This window comes from Nycticebus coucang, chromosome 3 (assembly GCF_027406575.1).
Source record: "Nycticebus coucang isolate mNycCou1 chromosome 3, mNycCou1.pri, whole genome shotgun sequence".
Classification (NCBI taxonomy): Eukaryota; Metazoa; Chordata; class Mammalia; order Primates; family Lorisidae; genus Nycticebus; species Nycticebus coucang.
Window position 1 is genome coordinate 129167055 of NC_069782.1, and position 24117 is coordinate 129191171.

At 42.9% G+C, this 24117-nt stretch overlaps 1 protein-coding gene across 2 annotated transcripts in view; it reads right to left on the bottom strand.

Annotated features, from left to right (window-relative positions):
- DNMBP (dynamin binding protein) overlaps positions 1-18535 on the bottom strand; it is a 132337-nt gene extending 113802 nt beyond the window's left edge. The window contains exons 1-2 of one of the 2 annotated variants that reach the window (XM_053582925.1): positions 18410-18484; positions 5965-6143 (exon numbers count right to left, since the gene is read on the bottom strand). The gene's annotated coding sequence lies outside the window, so the exon portion shown is untranslated. Of the gene's footprint in view, positions 1-5964; positions 6144-18409 lie in introns of both variants that reach the window. The other variant, XM_053582926.1, reaches the window with a different exon arrangement.
- Positions 18536-24117: the final 5582 nt, after the last annotated feature.

Sequence of the window (24117 nt, forward strand, 5' to 3'; positions counted from 1 at the left end):
GACACGTGAACAGAATCATCCAATATGTAATCTGTTGTGATTGGCTATTCTCTCAGCACAATGTTTTCAAGGTCTTCATATCATTTTCGAATAGAAATATGATCAGCTTAAAACATATGTCATAGTTAAGAGCACAGACTACAGAGCCAGACTGCCTGGATCTTTGCCCTAGCTCTATCCCTTTATTAGAATTACAGGATTTGGGACAAATTACTTAACTTCTCTGTGCTTTAATTTCGTCAATTGTAAAATGGTTTTTTTTTTGTTTATTTTTCTTATTTGAGACACGGTCTCACTTTGTTGCCCTCAGTAGAGTGCCATGGGGTGCTGTGCCAGCTCACAGCACCCTCAAACTCTTGGACTTAAACAATTCTCTTAGCCTCCCAAGTTGCTGGGACTACAGGTGCCTGCCACAACACTCAGCTATTTTTAGAGAGGAGGTCTCGCTCTGGCTCAGGCTGGTCTCAAACTCATGAGCTCAGGCAATCCACTAGCTTCGGCCTCCCAGAGTGCTAGAATTAGAGCCACTGCGCCTGGCCAGTAAAATGGGTTTAATAATGGAACATCTCATAGTGTTTTAGAGAAATCTAAATGAGTTAATAATATACATAAGCACTAAAAGTATATCACAGGTGGTATCATCACACAGGCACTACCTAATATTGTCTTCATTAAAGACAGAAGAGCTGTAGACTTTGTCAAAATCTTTTTCTTTTTTTTTTCTTTTTTTTTTTTGTAGAGACAGAGTCTCACTTTATGGCCCTCGGTAGAGTGCCGTGGCCTCACCCAGCTCACAGCAACCTCCAACTCCTGGGCTTAAGCGATTCTCTTGCCTCAGCCTCCCGAGCAGCTGGGACTACAGGTGCCCGCCACAACGCCCGGCTATTTTTTGGTTGCAGTTTGGCCGGGGCTGGGTTTGAACCCGCCACCCTCAGTATACGGGGCCGGCGCCCTGCTCACTGAGCCACAGGTGCCGCCCCTGTCAAAATCTTTTTCATAGCATTGAGATGTGTTTTGGTATTTAATAAATTTCAACAATGAGTCACTCAGGAAGGGAAAAGGAGGAACGACTGCTAATGAATACAGGATTTCTTTTTCTTTTTTTTTTTTTTTTTTGACAGAGTCTCACTTTGTCACCCTCAGTAGAGTGTTATGACGTCATAGCTCACAGCAACCTCAAACTCTTGGGCTCAAATGATTCTCTTGTCTCAGTCCCCCAAGTAGCTGGGACTACAGGCACCCGCCACAATGCCCATCAATTTTTAAAGATGGGGTCTCACTCTTGCTCAGGCTGGTCTTGAACCTTAAGCTGAAGCAATCCACCTGCCTTGGCTGCCCAAGTGCTGGGATTACAGGCATGGGCCACCATGCCCAATTTAGGGTTTCTTTTTTATTTCCTTGTTTTATTTATTTTATTTTTATTTTTTTGGCAGTTTTTTTGCCAGAGCTGGGTTTGAACCCATCACCTCTGGCACATGGGGCCAGTGCCTACTCCTTTGAGCCACAGGCGCCGTCTCCCTTGTTTTATTTTTGAGACAGGGTCCAGCTGTGTTGTCCATGCTCCAGTGCCATGGTGTTAGCATAGCTCACTGCAATCTCAAACTCCTGGGCAAGTGATTCTCCCACCTCAGCCTCCTGAGGAGTTGGGACTACAGGTGTGTGTCACCATATCCAGTTAATATTTTTTTATTTTTTGTAGAGATGGGATCTCACTATGTTGGCTCAGGCAGGTCTTAAACTCAAGTGACCCACCTCTACCTCCCAAAGTGCTATGATTACCAGTGTGAGCCACCGTGCCCAGCCAGTATGAGGTTTCTTTTGGGGATGACAAAAATGTTCTGGAATTAGTAGGGATGGTTGTACAACTTTGTGAATATCCCCTCCCCCACCCCAAAAAAACCTACCAAACTATACATTTGAGTTTTATGGTATGTAAAATATCTCAATTAAAAAAAATTGTTTGAAAAATCTTCACACTTCAAGTAAAACAGTGAAGACATACATGAATACTCTGCTTTAAAAAAAAGCCAAAAATTTAAACAGCTTCCCTATTTTGCCACCCATACCCATCCCTGCCCCTGACATTTTTCCTGCACTTCATGTATTTTCTATACTTGTGCTTTATGCCTGCTATAGAGTGGGCATGGAAGGTAGGTAGTACAGTGATTGATTAAAAGAACATTCATTGGGTGGCTGATGCTACGTAAAAGAACAAATCTAAAAAGAGAAATCATATAATATTTGCTACTTAATTGTATTAAGCTATATGCACATAACATTTAAGAACTCAGACTTGGGGGCGGCGCCTGTGGCTCAGTGAGCAGGGCGCCGGCCCCATATGCCGAGGGTGGCGGGTTCAAACCCAGCCCCGGCCAAACTGCAACAAAAAATAGCCAGGCGTTGTGGCGGGCGCCTGTGGTCCCAGCTGCTTGGGAGGCTGAGGCAAGAGAATTGCGTAAGCCCAAGAGTTAGAGGTTGCTGTGAGCCATGTGACGCCACGGCACTCTACCCGAGGGTGGTACAGTGAGACTCTGTCTCTACAAAAAAAAAAAAAAAAGAACTCAGACTTGGGTGGCATCTGTGGCTCAAGGAGGAGGGCACCGGCCCCATATACTGGAGGTGGCAGGTTCAAAACCAGCCCCGGCCAAAACAAAAACTGCAAAAAAAAAAAAAAAACTCAGACTCTAGGCCCCTGGCACAGTGGGTCACCCCTGTAATCCTAGCACTCTGAGAAGCCGAGGCAGGTAGATTGCCTGAGCTCAGGAGTTCAAGACCAGCCTGAACAAGAGCGAGACCCCATCTCTCAAAAATAGCCGGGCACTGTGGCAGGCACCTGTAGCCCCAGCTACTTGGGAGGCTAAAACAAGAGAATCACTTGAGGCCCAAGAGCTTCAGGTTTCTGTGACCTTTGACACAATGGTACTCTGCCAATGGTGACACAGTGAAACTCTGTCTCAAAAAAAAAAAAAGAAGTAGAAAAAGGAGCTCAGATTCTGCCAAGGGTAACAAAGTGAAACTCTGGCTCAAAAAAAAAGAAAAAAGAGCACAGATTCTAAAGTTAGAATTAGTTTCAATTTCTGACTGTCAAGCTTTGTGGCCTTGCAAGTTCCACAGCCTGTAAACTTATCTGTAAGCTAAAGATAATAATAGTAATTTCCTTCATGGAATGTTATGAAGATTAAATTTGATAATGTAGATAAAACATTTAATACACTTTCTGGCAAAACAGTGAGTACTCAGTAAATGTCAGCTATGAGAACAGTGATGATGATGGCAGCAGAGGAAGAGGAGGAGGACCCGTCACCCACACTGATTGTAACATAAATAATGCAGATGAGGCAGCCGGCTCTGAGCACAGCTAACCTCTCAAAACTGCTACTGGCTTTCCTCACGAGAGAAAGGGGGAGTAATGTGACTCTCTGTGGTTACTGGTCAGGAGGACACAGCAAATGACACCTCCCTCTACTCTAAGCCCTAAATGAGCTGTGCATTCACAACAGACCCACAAAGATTTGGCAGCAGTTTACAAATGAGATCCCTGCATAGAGATCCAAGAAAGCCTTTGCCAATGCCTTCCAGTACCAGAAAAGGGATATGGAATTAATTAATTTACTCTTCTACAAAAGATACTGTACTTCTAGGAAAAACATTGGCACAGTTTTTAAATCCTTTAAATACATCAAGCTATGAGTCTCACCATCTTTTCTTTGGGACTACATACACACACATAACAGCTGTATGGTCTCCTAAATTACTACCTATTACTTTATCTCTATCCTATTTTCCACACTACGACTAGGATTATCTTTTCAAAAACTCTTTTCTTTTTAAGAGATGGGGTCTAGCAATGTTGCCCAGGCTGGACTCAAACTCCTGGCCCCAAGAGATCCTCCTGCTTTGTCCTCCCATGTAGCTGGAACTATAGGTACATGTCACCACGGCCAGCCTTAAAGCATAATCTCATACTTCCCACTGCTTGAAGTTCCTCAAAGGCTCCCAATCTATCACTTGTAGAAAGCGTCTAAAACTCCCTTGCAGATTCTACAAAGCTGATTATGATCTGGTCCCTGCCCACAAGTGTGGTCCCATTTCCTGATAATCTCCACCCACCATATACCCTAAGTTCTAGCCTCAAGAATACTGGCAGTTTTTACAAGGCCACAAGTACCTTTTTGACTATTCTTCCTTCTGCACACAAGAAAAACACCACAGAATTGAGACATACCAGAGTAGCAGTTCTCATTAAATATAAAGTATACTACAGCCAGGTGTGTGGCTCACGCCTGTAATCCCAGCACTATGGGAGGATGAGGAGGGAGAACTGCTTGAGCTCAGGAGTTCAAGACTTGCCTGACCAACCCCAACTCCTAAAAAAATGGAAAAACCCAGCCGGGCACTGCAGCGAGCGCCTGTAATCCTAACGGCTTCCAGAGGTTGAGGCAGACGGATACCCATAGCTTGAGTCTGAGGTTGAAGTGAGTTATGATACCATTGAACTCTGCTCAGGGGCATAAGGTGGGACTCTGTCTCAACAACAATAATAAAAAAAGCAGAGAAATAAAAATTAAGAATAAGCAAGGAAATAAAAAGGAAAATGAAGTATACTACAGCATTAAATCACACATTATCACAATACACCTACAGACTGCTTTTCAAATACGTTCTCTCTTGTATGTAATGTTGCTACCTGTGATCTGGTATGAACATGAAGTGCTTATTATTATTAACTGACCGCTGCAAGGAAGACAATCAGTTAACTAGCAAATCACTTCTGATTAACACTTTTATTGTGAATAATAATTATATTTTTTAAGCATTTGAAAGTCACAAGAAGAGAACATTAAGCAAGCCTGAATCTCACCTATGGAATATGAGAATAAAGTTTGAACATACTGGAAAAATTCAACCCAAATATTTTCATTAATTTACAGATATCAATGTCTTTAATCAAGGCACATCTCTTATAATAAATTTAGTCAATGTCTTTCCATGTTATTTTTTAGTCTTGGTTTATTAACTACTTGACTATAAAACTAAATATAACATTGACATACTTTTTCTAACAACCTTCAAACCACTAAATAAATAAATCTAAACATAGCTTTATTCTTCAGCAGTTTTCATTGTTTTTACTTTTAATACTGGTTCACTGTCCAGTGAAACTATCACAGGGGACTAGCAAGTCAAAGCAACAAAACTAAGAGAAAACTAAAACTGGATTTCTTCATGTCTGCAGTGGTCCAGCTATTGTAATTACTGAACAATGTTCAGACATGCAGCAAAAAGAACAAGTGATGAAAACTATAGGTCTGAAAAACGTATCTGTTAGTGTCGCGCTCCACAGTGCAGCCAGCTGCTCAGGAATACAGGACTCCACCAGGCACTAAGGAAGTCTGGTTTTAATGTAAACTCATTCTCCTCTTACTTACCCTAGGGATTCTCAGACCCTTCCTGATAAGCAGAGCTAAACTATAAGACAATAATATTCCAAGGAGGTTCCACCACTGAGCCCCAGAAATCCTTAAAGCAACAAGCGCTGTCTACAGAAGCAAACAAGAGTACCTACTTTCTTCACAATTATCTTCCCTAACTCTAGGGAACGTGAAAGCACTTTGCCAAAGAGAAGTTATAAAATTCCATCTGAGGCAGAATGTTTTTAAATGGAGATGGTCTGCTGTTGATAATGTCATTCCCTGACACCTGGGACATTTGGAAGACTCTTCAGAAATGACCTTAGAGCTGGACCAAACAACATGGGCTAATGAATCCTTTCTATTTATGGAAGCTTAAATAACTTGGAAATTCTCCGCAGTGACTAACAGATTCAAGGGTACAGTAACTCACTACAAAGACAACATGCTCTTAAAAAATCTAGAATGTGGGAAACACTAATAAAACAAACAACCAGTTCCTTCAACAAATAAATTGCAAGCAAAAATTTTAAATTTTAAAAGGGAAACTTACAAATTAAAAGCCACTTAATAAACACTTTAAGTAAGCCAGGCATGGTGGCATGTGCCTGTAGTCCCAGCTACTCAGGAGGCTGAGGCAGGAGGATCGCTTGAGCCCAGGATTTCAAGGCTGCAGTGAGCTATGATCATGCCACTGCACTTCAGCCTGGGCAACATAGCAAGACCTCATCTCTAAAAAAGAAAGAAAGAAAGAAAGACATTAAATAAGTACAATAGCATACTTTTCTTGGATCCTGATTCAAACAATTGTTTAAAAAAAGAGACATGCGGAATTTTGAACATTGACTAGATTCTTGACTAAAGAATTAGTCCTATTTTTTAGGTGATAATAATGGTATTGTTGTCATATGTAAATAAAAGGGAATCCTATTTTTTTTTTTTGAGACAGAGTCTCACTATGTTGCCCTCCGTACAGTGCCGTGGCGTCACAACTCACAGCAACCTCAAACTCCTGGGCTTAAGTGAATCTCTTGCCTCAGCCTCCCAAGTAGCTGGGACTACAGGTGCCCGCCACAACACCCAGCTATTTTTTTGCTATAGTTGTCATTGTTTGGCAGGCCCACCAGGTTCAAACCGCCAGCCCCTGTATATGTGGGCCAGCACCCTAACCACTAAGCTACAGGTGCAGAGCTGGAATCCTATTTTTTTTTCAAGTCATCTACAAAATAGCAAAAGGAAGCACAATATAGAAATCAACCCAGCTTTATAGATCTTAAATTAAATATCGGATAGGTGTTGGTTGTATAATTCTTTACTCATTTTGTAAATCTTAAATACTTCATTATGAGAAGGGTTAAAAAGTTGAAGAATGCGACCTAGATGGATAGTGTCAGAGCCTTTCTCGTTTTTTTCAAGTGCCACACGGTTTCTATCTGCAGCTGTCAGTCCAGAATCCAGAGAGGAGGTCCCAGAGCAATTCCAGCTCCAGACAAAACCCTCAGATCCCTCCACAACTAAGACAGTGCTGTCCGGTTAGTCCAGCATACCCAAAATAAAGACAAACCTCAATAACTGCTGGACTATCATGGTCATGTCTTGTCTTTGGGCACTTGCTTGCCTCAACCCTGCAAAGTGATTACGAACATGAACTTTGGAGATAAAAAGACATAACTTTGAATTCTAGTTCTACCACTTAATAACAGTGTGACTTATCAATCTGTACCTATAGGGCAGGTTTCTTATCAAATTGTACCTTAGTTTCTCCATCTATAAAATAAGGATTCTAACGGCATCTTCCTCATAAAATCCTTTTACAATTAAATGAGACCATAGGTTAGCCAGTTACCATTTAGTGTGGTAACTGGCCAAAATATTAGCTGCTGTTATTAAATTAATGTTGTTGTATTTTATACAGTAGTTCTCCCTTATCTGCAGTTTTGCTTTTCATGGTTTCAGTTACCTGTGATCAATCATGGTCCAAAAACAGGTAAAATAGAGTAGATATTTTGAGAGTGAGAAAGATCACAATCACATAACTTTCATTATGCTTAGTATACTGTTATAATTACTCTAGTATTAGTTATTGTTAACCTTTTACTGTACCTAATCTAAACTGTGACTTTAATTAAACATTATCATGGGTATGTGTGTATAGGAAGAAACAGAGTATAAGTAGGGTTCAATACTATCCTTGGTTTTAGGTATCCACAGGGGTCTTGGAATACATGTGGGGGACTATTGTCTATAAGCAGATTTGACCCAGATGCGAGGGTCAGACAGTAAAGTTTAAGACTTGTGCGTGCGTTGGGGGTGGGGGGCTAGGTAACAACAACAAGTGTCATAGCAGAGCAATAAACTAAAGCAGCACCTCAGGACTATGAGCCAAGCAGAGTCTGTGGCCTTGGCTTTGAGGATAACATTATGGTATATTTGTGGCAACTTTTTCTTAGCATTCTGTATAGTACATGATTTCAGATCTGGCTTTAAAATAAATTGACCAGGTACGCAAGGCATGATTGCTCACCATGAGACTCTGAACCAGATCCAGAACACTTATTGTTTAGAAATGACAAAAGCCATAAAGTTTCTGCATTGCTGGGAATGGGAGGAAAGAATCAACTAGAAAAGGGTGTGAGGTTGGGGAGTTAAGCACAACTCGGCACATCCATTGCAACTTTTTCTGCTGATGGGGCAGACTCATTTATCCTACGAGAATCACCTCATGAAAACAATGCCGAGCGTGTGCTGGGCTCAGACCCAGGCTAGAATGTCAGCACTGATTATTCTACCCCGCCCCTCCTCCCACCATGTGTTTGTCAGCAACACAGATGCTCACATTCTACTTTCGGGAAAATGTAGAGTCCCCAGGCAGAACAGATGTAGAGAAATTAACTCTGGTGTCTGGGCTATTGGTGGCACTTACAATATTAAGGAGGAAATGGGGATTCTACTAGCTTATTGAACGTAGGCACTGAAAGGAGGTGCCTGGTCATCACCCCTGAGATGACCCTCCAGTAGATCACAGGGCTCCTTCTACATGGACCGATTCACTTTATGGATTTCTTGAGGGCATGTAATGCACCAAGCACTGTTCAAGGTGCCTGGGACATTATCAGGGGAACAAAACAAAACTTCCTACCCTTGAAGAACTTTCTCCTTGAGGAAGGCAGGCCACAGTGTTTTTAGAAAGTGACAGCAAAAGAAAACAAAAACAGAGCAGGGCAAGGGATGAGAGCCACGAAGGAAGGCAGCTGGGTCTTGAAGGTCCCTGCTGACAGCAATGCTAACCTGGGATCTTGTCACTTTCTGCCATTTTTAGCCCATGCCTGCTCCACATGCCGCATTAGTCAAGGTGCTTAGGAAAAGAAAACAATTGTGTTGGATTTTATTTCAGAGTCAAAAGAAAATAAATTACTATTTCCTCCATTCTATTGCTGACAGTGTGGTCTGAAGAAGGAAGATGTCACTGAAGCAAAGCGACACCAAATGTCCTTCTCCTCCCCTCCAAGCCAGTCTTCGATTTGTTGGTATTTGGGGTATGACCGCTCCACATTCTGACAATGACTCTGGGCTGTTCGTGCACAGAGGCTCTCACAGGCATAGCCTGCTCCAAATAATAAGCAGCTATCACCCAATGGCTGTAAATTAATTATAATTTCCTTATTGGATTTTTTCTCCCAGAGGACCAATCAAAGCAAAGAGAACAGGAGTTGATAGCCTAACCCTGAAAATGGAAGGGTGATACAAAATCATGCAGTGCAATTTTAAATGTCCTTCCCTCCTCCACAAACCTCTTTCCCACCAAAAAGAGAAGAGAAAGAGAGAGAGAGAACCAACATTTTAACAGGGGTTGGTGCTAAAAGGTAGGATTACAGATTTTCTTTTTCATATTTTTCAAATTTTCTACAATGAAGAGGTACAGTTTTTGGGTTTTTTGTTTGTTTGCTTTTTGGCCAGGGCTGGGTTTGAACCTGCCACCTCCACTATATGGGGCCAGCTTTTTTTTTCCTACTCCTTGGAAAAAATAGCTAGCCTAAAATAGAGAGCCATGAAAAATAACTGCCCAACACCCTACAGTTGCTGAAAAACCACCTATGACTCTGCTTGACAAACTACCTCGATGTTTCTTGAGATGTACTTAAATAAGATATACTTAAGTAAGAACTGGAATAAAGACTAATCCAGAGTAAGAAAGCTATAATTTTACATATCATATAGTTACAACGAACAACTAAAGTTATGATCCTGAATATGGCTCTTTAATTCTTCACTCCAGCTATTTAAATTCTGACTCTTAATGGCAAGAAGAAAAAGCTGACCTAATCATGAAATAAACTTATATTGGAATTGGATTGTTTACCATAAATCTATATAGGTAGTAGTCAGAAATATTGAGACCTCTTATTTATCTTTTGTTTGAAACAACCTCAGCATAGGGCTTAGGATTTTGGTATGGAGCCTGCCTCATGCCACCTTACTTCCTGAAGGACAGAACCTGAAAACATATTTGATAAAGTTTAACACCTATTTATGATGAAAACTCTCAGTAGTAAATTAGGAATAGTTTATTAGAGAGGAAAATACCTCAACTTGATAAGGTTACATACAAAACCTTAAACAGGTGGCGCCTGTAGCTCAGTAGGTAGGATGCCGGCCACATACACCGAGGCTGGAGGGTTCAAATCCGGCCCAGCCCATCCAAAAACAACAATGACAACGGGAACAACAAAATAGCTGGGCATTGTAGTGGGCACCTGTAGGCCCAGCTACTTGGGAGGCTGAGGCAGGAGAATCGCTTGAGCCCGAGAGTTTGAGGTTGCTGTGAGCTGTGATGCCACAGCACTCTACCCAGGGCGATAGCTTGAGACTCTGTCTCAAAAGAAAAAAAACCTAAAACAAACATATGAAATGTGATATCTTTAGTCTCTTTTAAAGACTGAGAACAAGACAAGGATGCCCACTAGCACAACAATATAACTACGTTATGACATAGTTCTGGAAGTCCTGGCCAAAACTATAAGGAAAGAAAAATAAGAGGTGAAAAGATGGGAAAGAAGCAACAAAACTACCACTGTTTCCAAAGGATGTGATTAACCACCAGGGGTAAAAAAAGAAATCAACAGACTGAATAAGACAATGAAGCAAAACTGTTGGATACAAGATCTGCTGACAACAATCAATATGCTCTTTCTCTTAAACTACCAATAACCAACTAGAAAATAGTAATAAAAAGAAACATGAGGGCGGCACCTGTGCCTCAAAGGGATAGGGCGCCAGTCCCATATGCTGGAGGTGGTGGGTTCAAACCCAGCCTCAGCCAAAAACCACAAAAAAAAAAAAAAAAAAAAGAAACATGAATACCTTCCTAGACCTCCTTGGAGAAAATGTTAAAGTTCTACTAAAGGACTTAAAAATGAGCTGGTGAAGTACATATTTAAGAATAAAGGAGCATGATATCTACAATTAACCAAAGTGGACAGGAAAAAAGTATGTAGAAACGTAAAAAGAGGGCGGCGCCTGTGGCTCAGTCGGTAAGGCGCCTGCCCCATATACCGAGGGTGGAGAGTTCAAACCCGGCCCCGGCCAAACTGCAACCAAAAAATAGCCGGGCGTTGTGGCGGGCGCCTGTAGTCCCAGCTACTCAGGAGGCTGAGGCAAGAGAATCGCTTAAGCCCAGGAGTTGGAGGTTGCTGTGAGCTGTGTGAGGCCACGGCACTCTACCGAGGGCCATAAAGTGAGACTCTGTCTCTACATAAAAAAAAAAAAAACAACAACAAAGAAACGTAAAAAGAGAGTAATAAAGCAAATATGGCGAAATCCTAACATTTGGTGATTCTGTGTAAGGATGTACAAGAGTTTTTTGTACTATTCTTAGAACTGTTAGTTATAAATGATTTCCAAATTTTATTTGTTTATTTATTGAGACAGAGTCTCAGTGTGTCACCCTTGGTATAGTGCCATGGCGTCACAGCTCACAGCAACCACAAATTCTTGGGCTTAAGTGATTCTCTTGCCTCAGCTGGGACTACAGGCACCCGCCACAACGCCCGGCTATGTTTTTGTTGTAGTTGTCATTGTTGTTTGGCGGGCCCAGGCTGGGTTCAAACCTGCCAGTCTCAGGGTATATGGTCAGTGCCCTAACCGCTGAGCTATGGGCGCTGAGCCTGATTTCCAAATTTTAAAAAATTCAGAAAAACAATCTGAATAAACAGAAAGGCCCATTACAAGCTCTTGAATGGAATGAGTTATCAAAGAGATATCAAGTCTCCCCCAAATAATTTATAAATTCAATATAATGCCAAAAAAAATCCCTCAAAAATATAATTTTTCAGTAACTTGGTAAACTTACTCCAAATAGGGAAAAAGAAATTTTGGCTCGAGAAGAGCTAAGTAAACTTTAATATGAAGCAAGAGCTAACAAATGGAAAATAGAGGCTTAGAGACAGACAGGTATATCCATGGAAACATATATGAAGAGGGTACCACAATCAAATGAAGTGAAGCATGGAATTTTTTGAGATGTTATTAGAAAAACCAGCTCATTAAGGGGGCAAAAATAGGGCTGAATCTTTAACATTACAGGCATATATGGGCTCTAGAAATAGTATAGTCACAAGATATGGCTTAGAGATGGGGAAGGGATTCTTTTTTTTTTTTTTTTTTTAGAGACAGAGTCTTATTTTGTAGCCCTGGGTAGAGTGCTGTGGTGTCACAGCTCACAGCCACCTCCAGCTCTTGGGCTTAGGCGATTCTCTTGCCTCAGCCTCCCTAGTAGCTGGGACTACAGGCGCCCACCACAAAGCCCAGTTATTTTTTGCTGCAGTTTGGCCGGGGCTGGGTTTGAACCCGCCACCCTCAGTATATGGGGCTGGTGCCCTACCCACTGAGCCACAGGCACCACCAGGGAAAGAATTCTTAAAACACCAAAAATATAAACCATAAGTCAAAGAGTTTATTTGATTATATCAAAATGAAGAATTTTTTTCTTGATCAAAGAATGGCAAAGACAAAATCGATAGATGACCAAATGAGAACATACCTGCAAAGTCTAAATATAATAAGGAGTAAATATTTATACCATAAAATTACTTCTGCAAGTCAACAGCAACAACAAAACAGAAAATGGCAAAGATAGAAATAACCGATTTATAGAAGAAGCTATATATGTAAGAGGCACTCAAAGTCATTAGTAATCAATGAATACAAATTAAAACAACACTTAGGTATCACTTTGCACTTAGACTAGCAAGCATGGAAAAGCTGAAAAGACCTAAGTGTTGATGGGTCATGAGGACACAGGAGCCTTGCACGCTTATAGAGGGACGGAGACTGGTGCAGGCACCGTGGAGAGGAAGCTGGCCCCATTTAAACAAATTCAGTCCAAACATGCCTACAATCCAGCAATTCCCTTCTAAGTATATACTCCATAGAAATATTATACAGCCTCATAAGCGGACATGTATGAAAATGTTAACTGCAGCAATATTTGAGGTGTTAGGGAGTGGGGACAGGCTGAGTATCCATGCAATACACAGACAGCAGGCAAGATGGTGGTGGATACACACAGCAGAGAGGAGAGTGCAGCTTCCAGGAGCAGAAAACTAGACATACACACAGCAACGGGGATGGACCTTCAAAAACAGGACTTAGAGAAGCAAGAAGAAAATTGATTCAAAGCCTTATAAACTAAAATGCATATATACAGAACAAACACTCCCATTTTAAAAGAAACATATTAAGTGCATTAGAATGAGCACCAGTGAGGCTTGGGGTGACTGGGAATGGGATAAGGGAAGTAAAAACAAAAGCAATCTTTTATTATTTTTTTTTTGCATGTTATAAAAGAAAAATTTGAGTGACCTAGGATAAACACAAAATTAGAATTGTTTCTTTCCCCAAAGTTCCCAATTTTCCTAACAACAAAAGCTACTCTGGTTGCCAGCTCTGTTGATGAGTAACAGCTTTTCATCCTTTTTTCAATCAGGAAGGGAAAATTCAGAGATCAGCAAAGTATGGAAAGGATCAGCAGAGAATATTTATGAAACAGTGTTTTTGTTCTCATGACCTGACAACCTGACTGAAAAGACCCGAATGCCTCTTGATTTGGGATGATTCAGCTAAAGCCAGGCTGGTGTCAAGTTTTCAGGTCATTTGAAGCTATTTACTTAGAATCTCTTCCTATACCTCCTGCCTCCCTGTACAAACATCCTGCACCACTTGGAATCTTAAAATTCTTGAACTGGAGGGGCCCCAGTTTATTCTACAGAGCAGAAAACCAAAGCCCCGAGAATTATGGTTTGAGGTCGCACAGCTAGTTTAAAAAGGAAGGGGTCCCAGATTCAGCCCTTGTCCCCCTTCGGTCTATTCTCAACCCAGCAGCCAGGGAGATCCTTTAACACAGAAGTCATCATGAGCTTCACTGTTCAAAACTCTCCAATCACTTCCCCTCACTCAGAGCAAAGGCCAAAATCTTACAATGGCCTGCACTGATGTGGCCCTCCCACCTCCCACTGACTCTCATCTGCGGTCACTTCCCCCTCACCCATGCCACACCGCCCAGCCACCGTGACCTTGCTGCCCTCACACATGCCACTCATGCTCCTGCACCAGACTTAGAACCTGCTCACCCTCTGCCTCCTCCCATTCACTCCCTCAGTGACTCCCAGTCTCAGATCAAAATCTCAGCAAAATCTCAGGTATAAGATTTACTTTTTATAAAAAGTAAATCCCCCACCATGCAAACACACTTCCCATCTCTCACTGATGTTGCTTTAAAGCTCTCCACAGCATTTGGATCATCTGACCTTCTGTCCATTCACACATTCATTTACTGTCTGCCTCCACCCCACAGAATGTCTGTTCCAGGAGGGCTGTGTCTGTTTTGCTCACTGCTGTATCCCCCGTACCTACAACAGTGCCCGGCACATACAGGCACTCAGAGGGTATTTGATGAATGGATGAACAAGTCAGGATCAAAACCCACGCCTTCACACTCCATGCACAACACCCTGCCTGCCCTCCTGGCTCATTTCTTGGTGGACACACGCTTCAGTCAGAAGAGAAGACCTACAAATCTACAAACCATGTTAAGCTATTCTGTGTCTACTTTGCCTCCCATGGCTACCTTTTATAGCATAGCGGATAAAATACCTAACCAAAAGTTAACACCTTCATTTGTTTAACAGCAGTTTCATTATGGAGCTGCTTAGTGATCTGACTTTATGGCTGCTATAATATTTTAGAACCTTCTGTCTTTCTAGGCAAGAGACTGGTATATCATAATCAATTCCTGACTAAAAAGACTGAGTTAAGCAATCTTGAGAATTAGCTTATTCAAATGTTTTCCTGACCTGGGATATAAGAAGCTACTTCATATTAATCGAACTGGTATTGTAAAACTTTTCAGAAGTATTCTGAATGAATTTTAAGGATGCTTTGGCAGAAGACCAAGCATACTTCAGAATGTCACAGGAGGTAATATTATAATAATGCCACATTGTAAGTCACACATTACTTAACTGACTTCAGAAATGACAGAATAATATACCTAGAAAATAAGTCAAGCTTTATAACTGGCAATAGGTATGTAAGCCCCATTTGCATTCATTCTGTCATAATTGCTTCTTTATCATTTAAAAAAATTCCCCCAAATTTAACACTGAAGTATCTATAGTGTGAAATACCAATTTTTAAGCCCAACACTGATAAAAATGATTTGGAGGGTTGGGAATAATATGCAAGTGAACTTGAAGCTTCACTATGCATCATGAAGAAAGGATTTCCTTCTGAGATGCAGATAAATGAGTTCACTGGCTCTGGAGGCTTCCTATGTTGCAGTCTCCAAACAGAGAAGATAAAAATCTAAACCTGGTCCGGGCGGTGCCTGTGGCTCAGCGGGTAGGGCGCCGGTCCCATATGCCGGAGGTGGGAGGTTCAAACCCAGCCCCGGCCAAAAAAAAAAAAAAAAAAAAATCTAAACCTGGTCCACTTAGCCCTTTCCCAGAACCAGAGCATCATGGAGTCTACGTTCTAAAAATGAGTATCTAGGCAGCACCTGTGGCTCAGTGAGTAGGGCACCAGCCCCATATACCGAGGGTGGCAGGTTCAAGCCCAGCCCCAGCCAAACTGCAACAAAAACATAGCCGGGCATTGTGGCGGGCATGTGTAGTCCCAGCTACTCGGGAGGCTGAAGCAAGAGAATCGCCTAAGCCCAGGGGTTGAAGGTTGCTATGAGCTGTGATGCCATCGCACTCTACCGAGGGCGACAAAGTAAGACTCTGTCTCTTAAAAAAAAAAAGAAAAAAATGAATATCTTCCCTGTTTTTAGACCTTAAATGATGATTCAAGAAGCATGATTTATCTTGTTCTCTAAGAAAAAAATAATGTAAATTCAATCAATGCTTGCAAGAGGCTCTGAACTACCATGTGGCTGAAAGAGAAATATGAAGAGTCTCTCTGCAGGGAAGGGAGGCACTCAGAGAAAGGATTAAGAAGAGAGTCAGAAATCAAGGGAAACTAGAAGAGGGAAATGCTCTGTTTCTGGACTGTAAGATAAACAAATAACCAGAACATATTTGGACAGAATGTCCATAAAAATTATCATTAATCTCACCAAAAATACACAAAATATGAACACCGTATAAAAGTCATCTTATCACATTTTATGAGTCAGAACGTTCTTGCTTATTGCAAAAGTTATCTGTGGCACTACAGGGACCCCATACCCAGGCCAGACTAAAGCTGTTCTCCACTGTACACAAAGCACTCCATTCTAGTCTCTGAATTTAAGTAAATTGGACACTGAAGTGTCCGTAATTTGAAAAATCACTTTTCATTTATTTTAGCACAACATTGACAAAGTAACCAGGAGAGTTAAAAATAATGAATTTTAAAATTTGCTATGCATTGCAAGGCGTGGTGGCTCACACCCGTAATCCTGGCACTCCTAAGAGGTGGAGGCAGGAGGACTGCTTAAGCTCAGAAGTTTGAGACCAGCCTGAGCCAAGAGAGACGCTGTCTCTACTAAAAACAGAAAAATTAGCTGGGTGTGGTGACACAAGACTGTAGTCCCAGTTACTCTGGAGGCTTAGCCAGAAGGATCGATTGAGTCTGGAAGTGTGAGGTTGCTGGCAGCTAAGCTGGGACCACGGCACTCTAGCCCAGGCAGCAGTACATGACTGTCTCAAAAAGAAAAAAAATAATAAAAAAGAGAGAGAGAAAGAAAAAGAAAAGAAGAAAAGGAAGAAAGATTAGTTATGCATTGTGCAGAACTTTTTAAAAACATTTTTCTTCAAATGTTTTTGTTGCCACAATGAGTGACATGTGTTTCAAGTTTAACATGTAAAATCAGAGAACTCTAGAGATAGAAGAGGGCCTTAGAGATCCTGTAATTCCACGTTTTAGAAATGGGTGCTGAGGGGTGGCGCCTGTGGCTCAGTGAGCAGGGCCCCGGCCCCATATACCCAGGGTGGCGGGTTCAAACCTGGCCGCGGCCAAACTGCAACAAAAAAATAGCCGGGCGTTGTGGCAGGCACCTGTAGTCCCAGCCACTCAGGAGGCTGAGGCAGGAGAATTGCCTAGGCCCAGGAGTTGGAGGTTGCTGTGAGCTGTGTGAGGCCACGGCACTCGGAGGGCCATAAAGTGAAATTCTGTCGCTACAAAAAAAAAAAAAAGAAATGGGTGCTGAAAGGTAAACTAACTTGCTCATCACCTGGATTCTATTCATGCTGTGAGAGTAATAAAGACAGGATTGAGAAAAAATGCCTGTAGGCTCTGAAAGTACTTTAGTCTTCAAAATATACTACAAAGTAATCAGTTCTACTCACTGCCTGTAACTCAGCTATGTAAACAAGCAGAGCTAAACTATGCTCAAGCCCTAAATATTAGTATTACTGCTAGCTTGCCACATACCACAGCATCACTAATTACAAAAAGTGTTTCAACACAAGATATTCCTGTCTTTTTTTTTTTTTTTTTTTAAGAGACAGAGTCTTACTCTGTTGCCCTCAGTAAAGTACTGTCGCATCACAGCTCTCAGCAACCTCCAGCTCTTGGGCTTGAGTGATTCTCTTGCCTCAGCCTCCCGAGTAGGTGGGACTACAGGTGCCCGCCACAACGCTATTTTTTGTTGCAGTTTGGCTGGGGCCGGGTTTGAACCTGCCACCCTCCGTATATGGGGCCGGCGTCCTACTCACTCTGAGCCACAGGCGCTTCCTGATACTCGTGTCTTACATAGTAAAAGAATTACTGTAAAGCAGACCCAAAGGCAAGTTACCATTATGAATAACGTGTGTGCTCAAAATATTTACCCTTCGTTATTGTACAAATGAGATAGTAAGGAATGAGACTGCATTTAAAATGGTTTTGTTTTTGTACTCAAAATTTAACTATTCTCCAAATATTCTCCACAGCTCCTAATTTGCATTAGATCCTGGCCTGTTTGGTAACCCAAAATCCCTTTATTCAAGTGACAGCATCATCAACCTTTGAAACACTGATACTTGGTGGACTTCAGTACCTGCAGCAGGAATGCAGGCGTCCGTGGGTACCCGCACAACCCTGCCATAACCAAAGCTGCATCTCCAACTAAACAAGTCTAACTCTTGCTTGGGAAACCCTTCGGAATCACTGATTCCAATACCGACTAGAAGAGTGGCGTTGAGCATCTGTAAAATAAAGGGGCTGGGCTAATACTGAATTCCATTTCCAGCTCTTAAATTCCCCTGCAGTGAAAAGAGCCCAGGGCTTGACACCATGTAAAAAGCTCACGTCCGCATCCCTCTGCTCCCCCTCCAACTCCCGGGACCCCCAGGGGCCCGACCCGGCCGTGGGAGGGAACGGTGCAAGCCGGGCACACAGCGCCCACAGCCCTTCGCGGGCTCCGGACCGACCCAGCGCAGCGCCGCCGCAGGCCCAGCCGCTCCGCGCGTGCCTCCGCCCGCGGCCCGGGACAGCGACCGCCGCTCCCCGCCCGGCCCAGTCCGACCTCGGCCCCTGACCTGCTCTCCGCCGCCCGGCAGTCCCTTGGAGCAGCAGGCAGCTGCGGCCGCCCGTCCTGGGCCGCTGTCACCTCCGCCCCTGAAAGCGGCGGGCGGGTCGATCCCGGTGACTCAGCTCCGGGCCCCGCCTCCCGCCTCCCGCCAGGCTTCCGCCTCGGCAGGCGCGGCCCGCGCGGCCCCGGGGTCGCCTCGGCCCGCCCCGCGCTACGTCAGAGGGGCGGTGCTCCGGGCGCCTCGAGCCGGGAAACTGAGTCCCCAGGGCCCGTCCCCTCCGCACCCCTAGACCTGGCCAGTCCGGCCCTGCCTCTGTCCTACGTGCGGCCCCGGCTGATGGGGAGTTCCTTTCCCCCTTGCGGTCCCCTCGCGGCTCACACTGCTCTCCAACCTAGAAAAGAGGCAAAATAACGTTTAGAGAAGTGCAAATCCTGTCTGTCCGTGATGCTATCATCTTTGCTACCCTGAGGCAGTTTATCATGTCACACAATATTGCCCGGGTTTGCATCCGTCTGTCCCATACTTTTTCCACAGGAAAATTTCTTGGGACATCTTAGAGATTTTAAAACCAAAAAATGGCAGAAAGCATGAACTGGGCAGGGCTGACAGACGTTTCTAACTGGTTCGTGGATTCCCTTTGTGTATTAAAGATCACGAAGTTACACTGCTTGGCTATATTTGAACCGCCATGCAAGTTTCTGGGATCTGCCTAGAAGATTCTGAAGAAAATGGGATGACAGACGATCAACTGCATGTACAATAGAGAAGCTTTTATGGCAAAAATTTCTCTGGGATGCAGTACATCGTTTCTTCTTTGCTTTTTATTTAATTTATTTGTTTATCTATCTATTTATTTATTTATTTTTGAGACAGAGTCTCATTTGTTGCCCTTAGTAGAGTGCTCTGGCATCATAGCTCATAGCAACCTCAAACTCCTGAACTCAAGCGATCCTCTTGCCTCAGCCTCCAGAGCAGCTGGGACTACAGGCACATACCATAATGCCCCGCTATTTTGGAGACTAGTCTTGCTCTTGCTCAGGCTGGTCTTGAACTCCTCAAGCAATCCACAGTCCTCCAGCCTAGGCCTCCCAGAGTGCTAGGATTACATATGGGAGCCACCCTGCTCTGCCTTCCATTTGACCATTTTTAGTTGCAGTTTCAGAGGTGTTTTAAGTTAAGGACTCAAGCGATCTATTAAGTAAATCAGTGACAGGCCACATCTGTGGCTCAGTGAATAGGGTGCTGGCCACATATATTGAGGGTGGTGGGTTCAAACCCGGCCCAGCCAAACTGCAACAAAAAATAGCCAGGCGTTGTGGCAGGCACCAGTAGTCCCAGCTACTTGGGAGGCTGAGGCAAGAGAATCACCTAAGCCCAGGTGTTGGAGGTGGCTGTGAGCTGTGATACCTCGACCCTCTACCAAGGGCGACAAAGTGAAACTCTGTCTCTAAAAAAAAAAAAAAAGTAAATCAGTGACCTACAGGTGTGATTTGAGCTTTGTCTTGCATAGCCTTAAGCCTGTTAAGGAGTTATAAAGGATATCTCACAGGATATCTCCATGACAAGGCTATCTGACTTCCCCTGTCAAGGCCAGCAACTCAGCTTTAGGGCGTTTGTGGGGAGTCCTCTGGGCCTTTGTCAGCTGAGGGCTCAAGATTTTATTTTAGTTCACAAAACCAACCTAAGTTCACAAAACCAACCTAAACTTACTTCCTTTGACCTAAAAGAGTAAATTTCAGAATTACTGAATTCTCATTCTTTGGAGGTACAGTTCTTTAGAAGATGCACTAAAGTTTAAGAATTTCTGCCCTAGGGTACTGAAAAGATTCTAAATCATCAAAGACAAAGTAATATTTTTTTCACTCATCAACAAAGATATACTGTACTTCTGGGAGGCAATAGGTATCGTGCTGGGTGTTAGGGATTCAACCTGATAAACACAAATAAGCTCCCTCCTCTCTTACAGCTGCACATTCTAGAATGGGATGACAAACAATCAACGAATGACAAACCAGATAATCATGAGGTGTGGTGAGTGCTGCGAAGGAAATAATCCAGATGATATGATAGATTAGATCATAAAGAATTAAGCCCTAATGCCCTAGGCATCCCTTGTTTTATTAAATGAATTAACTTCTCTCCTATATAAGAAGAATGGTACAAGTTGCATACAAGCCCTTCAGAGAACTGAGAATTTGTTCTGTAGTTTATGGGAGGAATCTAGGCTGATAAGAGCCAAAGTCAAGGGTGAAGTTTCTCTGAATGGAGAGGTAGTTAAGGAGTCGTCTCTGGAGATGTAGCAAAAAGAATCAGCTAAGAGTTGAGGTAGGAGGAACTACAGGTGCAAAGTCTGAAGTAGAAAGCAAGTTAGGAAATCTCAGAAATAAAAAAGAAGCAAGCCACCATTATGAGATGAGATTAGAAAGCACACTGGGGGCAGCGCCTGTGGCTCAAGGAGTAGGGCGCCGGCCCCATATACCAGGGTGGCGGGCGGGTTCAAGCCCGGCCCCAGCCAAAACTGCCAAAAAAAAAAGAAAGCACATCGCTTAACCCCAGGAGTTGGAAGTTGCTGTGAGCTGTGTGATGCCATGGCACTCTACCCGAAGGGCATAAAGTGACACTCTGTCTCTACAAAAAAAAGAAAAAGAAAAAAAAAGAAAGCACACTGGACTGAAGATCATTCTGGGCCTGCTGGGCCATGGTAAAGAGAATCTAATAACAAATCAATGTATTGATACATGATAAAATATTCCCAGTTGAAGGGACTGAAAGGATCAAAAGTAATAGATGTATGTGGACTGCCTTTTAGCAATAGGGATAATATCTGCATGTGTAATATTAAAACTAAAAAACATGGGTTCTTTTTTCCTGGATAATCCTCAATAAACCAAACACAGAATGGCTCAGCTGCCATGCATTTTGATTAATCAAATTGATTAAAACTACTTGGAGGGCGGCACCTGTGGCTCAAAGGAGTAGGACGCTGGCACCATATGCCAGAGGTAGTGGGTTCAAACCCAGCCCCAGCCCAAAAAATTGCAAAAAATAAAACCCCTATTTGTGTGTGTCATCCTTTGACCTCATGTCTGAACATAAATGCAACCCATCAGGATATACTGCATCTGAAGTCCTGTCACTGTTATGATGTGGCATCAGAAACAGCATGGCTTGGCCCCAAATCAAAGCCGGCTCCCTCTGGCTTCCCCCTGCGATGAACCACGTTGCAGTCATAAACTGTTGTTAGCAAGACGAGCAGATGAGAGCAGCAAGCTGCTGAATGGAATCAATGCTGGCCTTTCTCATGGTGCATCAGCTAGCTGTTAATCGTGGAATAGCCAGGGGTTCAGCTCCACAATAGGAAGGAGTGCAGACAAAACACAGTTAATATATTGTTATTTCTATTACTGAAGATGTCCAAGAACTCAATGGAAGAATATGGAAGACATGGGTTTACATACTAAATGTTAGGCCCCTCATGGAAATACTATTAACATGGAACTACTATTATTCATCAAATTGGTACCAGGATGCACCTGGAAGTCTCAAGGGTGCGATTCAAAAAGGTCATAATTGGGCCAGGAGCAGTGGCTCATGCCTGTAATACTAGCACTCTGGGAGGCTAAAGTGGGTGGATTGCCTGAGTTCTTAGGTGGAGACCAGCCTGAGCCAGAGCGAGATCTCATCTTTAAAAACAGCCGGGCACCTGTAGTTCCAGCTACTTGGGAGGCTGAGACAAGAGAACTGCTGAGCCCAAGAGTTTGCTGTGAGCTAAGATGCCATGGTACTCTACCTAGGGTGACAAGTGATGCATATATATATGTAAAATATATATATAGTATGAGTATGTATATCTAAGTGTTACTACCACATCTTTTTCTATTTGTATGAGGAGACAAAAAGAGAGAAGATATTAGGAGATGAGGAAGGAAGGAATGGAAAACTGAAATACTGAAGACAATTTATAGTAAATGTTTATTGGGACCTGGCTTTTCTCTTTTTTATTTTTTTAGTCACACAAGTGTGAAAGGTTTTTTTTTTTTTTGGTAGAAAAGATATTTATTACCCCCCAGAAATAGAGCTGGGATGATTTCTCATTTGAATAAAATTAATAATTTGAAAAAATAATTTATAAGTTATTTTTATTTTTTTCATGATTGTCCACATTAATGATGCACAATAAACAGGCTCATCTTTTCCTTTTTCTTTTTTTTTTTCTGAGACAGAGTCTCACTATGTCGCCTTTGGTAGAGTGACATAGCATCACAGCTCAGGCAACCTCTAACTCTTAGGCTTAAGCAATTCTCTTGTCTCAGCCTCCCAAGTAGCTGGGTCTAAAGGTGCCCACCATAATGCCTGGCTATTTTTTGTTGCAGTTGTTGTTGTTTAGCAAGCCCAGAGCCCAGGCCGGGCTCGAACCTGCCAGCCTCTGTACATAATGGCTGGCGCCATAAACACTGTGCTACAGGCGCCGAGCCAGGCTGATCTTTCCCCTCACCAATTGACACTGATTGTTTTTTCTTGCATGTATCTTTTAAATTAAATTAAGTTAAATTTCATTATATATTTATTTTTTTGAGACAGTCTTACTCTGTTGCCCAGGCTAGAATGCCATGATGTCAGCCTATCTCACACCAACCTCAAACTCTTGGGTTTAAGTGAATCTCCTACCTCAGCCTCCAGAGTAGCTGGGACTACCCACCACCACACCCAGCTAATTTTTTCTACTTTTGGTACAGATGGGGGTCTCACTCTTGCTCAGGTCTCGAACTCATGAGCTCAAGCAATCCACCTGCCTCGGCCTCCCAGAGTGTTAGAATTACAGGCGTAAGCTATATCAGCAGGTCTGAATTTTATTTTTTTGACGACAGGGACTAGCTATGTTATCCAAACTAATCTCAAACTCCTGGACTCAAGTGATCCCCTCATCTCAGCCTCTTGAGTACCTGGGATTATAAGCGAGAGGCATCTCACCTATCTCCTTAGCATATATCATGACAGGGGTGGTGCCTGTGGCTCAAAGGAGTAAGGTACTGGCCCCATAGCCAGAGGTGGCAGGTTCAAACCCAGCCCCGGCCAAAAACTACAAAAAAAAAAAAAAAAAAGCATATATCATGACAATGACCAGCAAGGTAGTTCTTGTTTATCCTTTACTTATAAATGAGGAAACTGAGGCTCCTTGAGGTTAAATTGCCTCTGCTGTCCTTTCTACACATCCCCCACTTTAGTCATTCCTACACCACTTTTTGTTATAATCTTGTACTCTCAGAAAGTCATCATAATGGCCAGGTGCAGTGGCTCACACCTGTAATCCTAGCACTCCGAGAGGACGAAGCAGGTGGAATGCTTGAGCTCAGGAGTTTGAGACCAGCTTGAGTAAGAACAAGACCCCATCTCTAAAAATAGCTAGGTGTTGCTACTCGGGAGGCTGAGGCAAGAGAATCGCTTGAGCCCAGGAGTTGGAGGTTGCTGTGAGCTGTGATGCCACACCAATCTACCCAGGGTGACAGCTTGAGGCTCTGTCTCAAAAAAATAAAAATAAATAAAAATAAAAATAGCCAGGTGTTGTGGCATGCGCCTGTAGTCCTAGCTACTTGGGAGGCTGAGACAAGAGAATCACTTAAACTCAAGAGTTTGAGGTTGCTGTGAACTGAGATGCCATGAAACTCTACCAAATGCTGTGAGCTAAGATGCCACAGCACTCACAGCAACAAAGT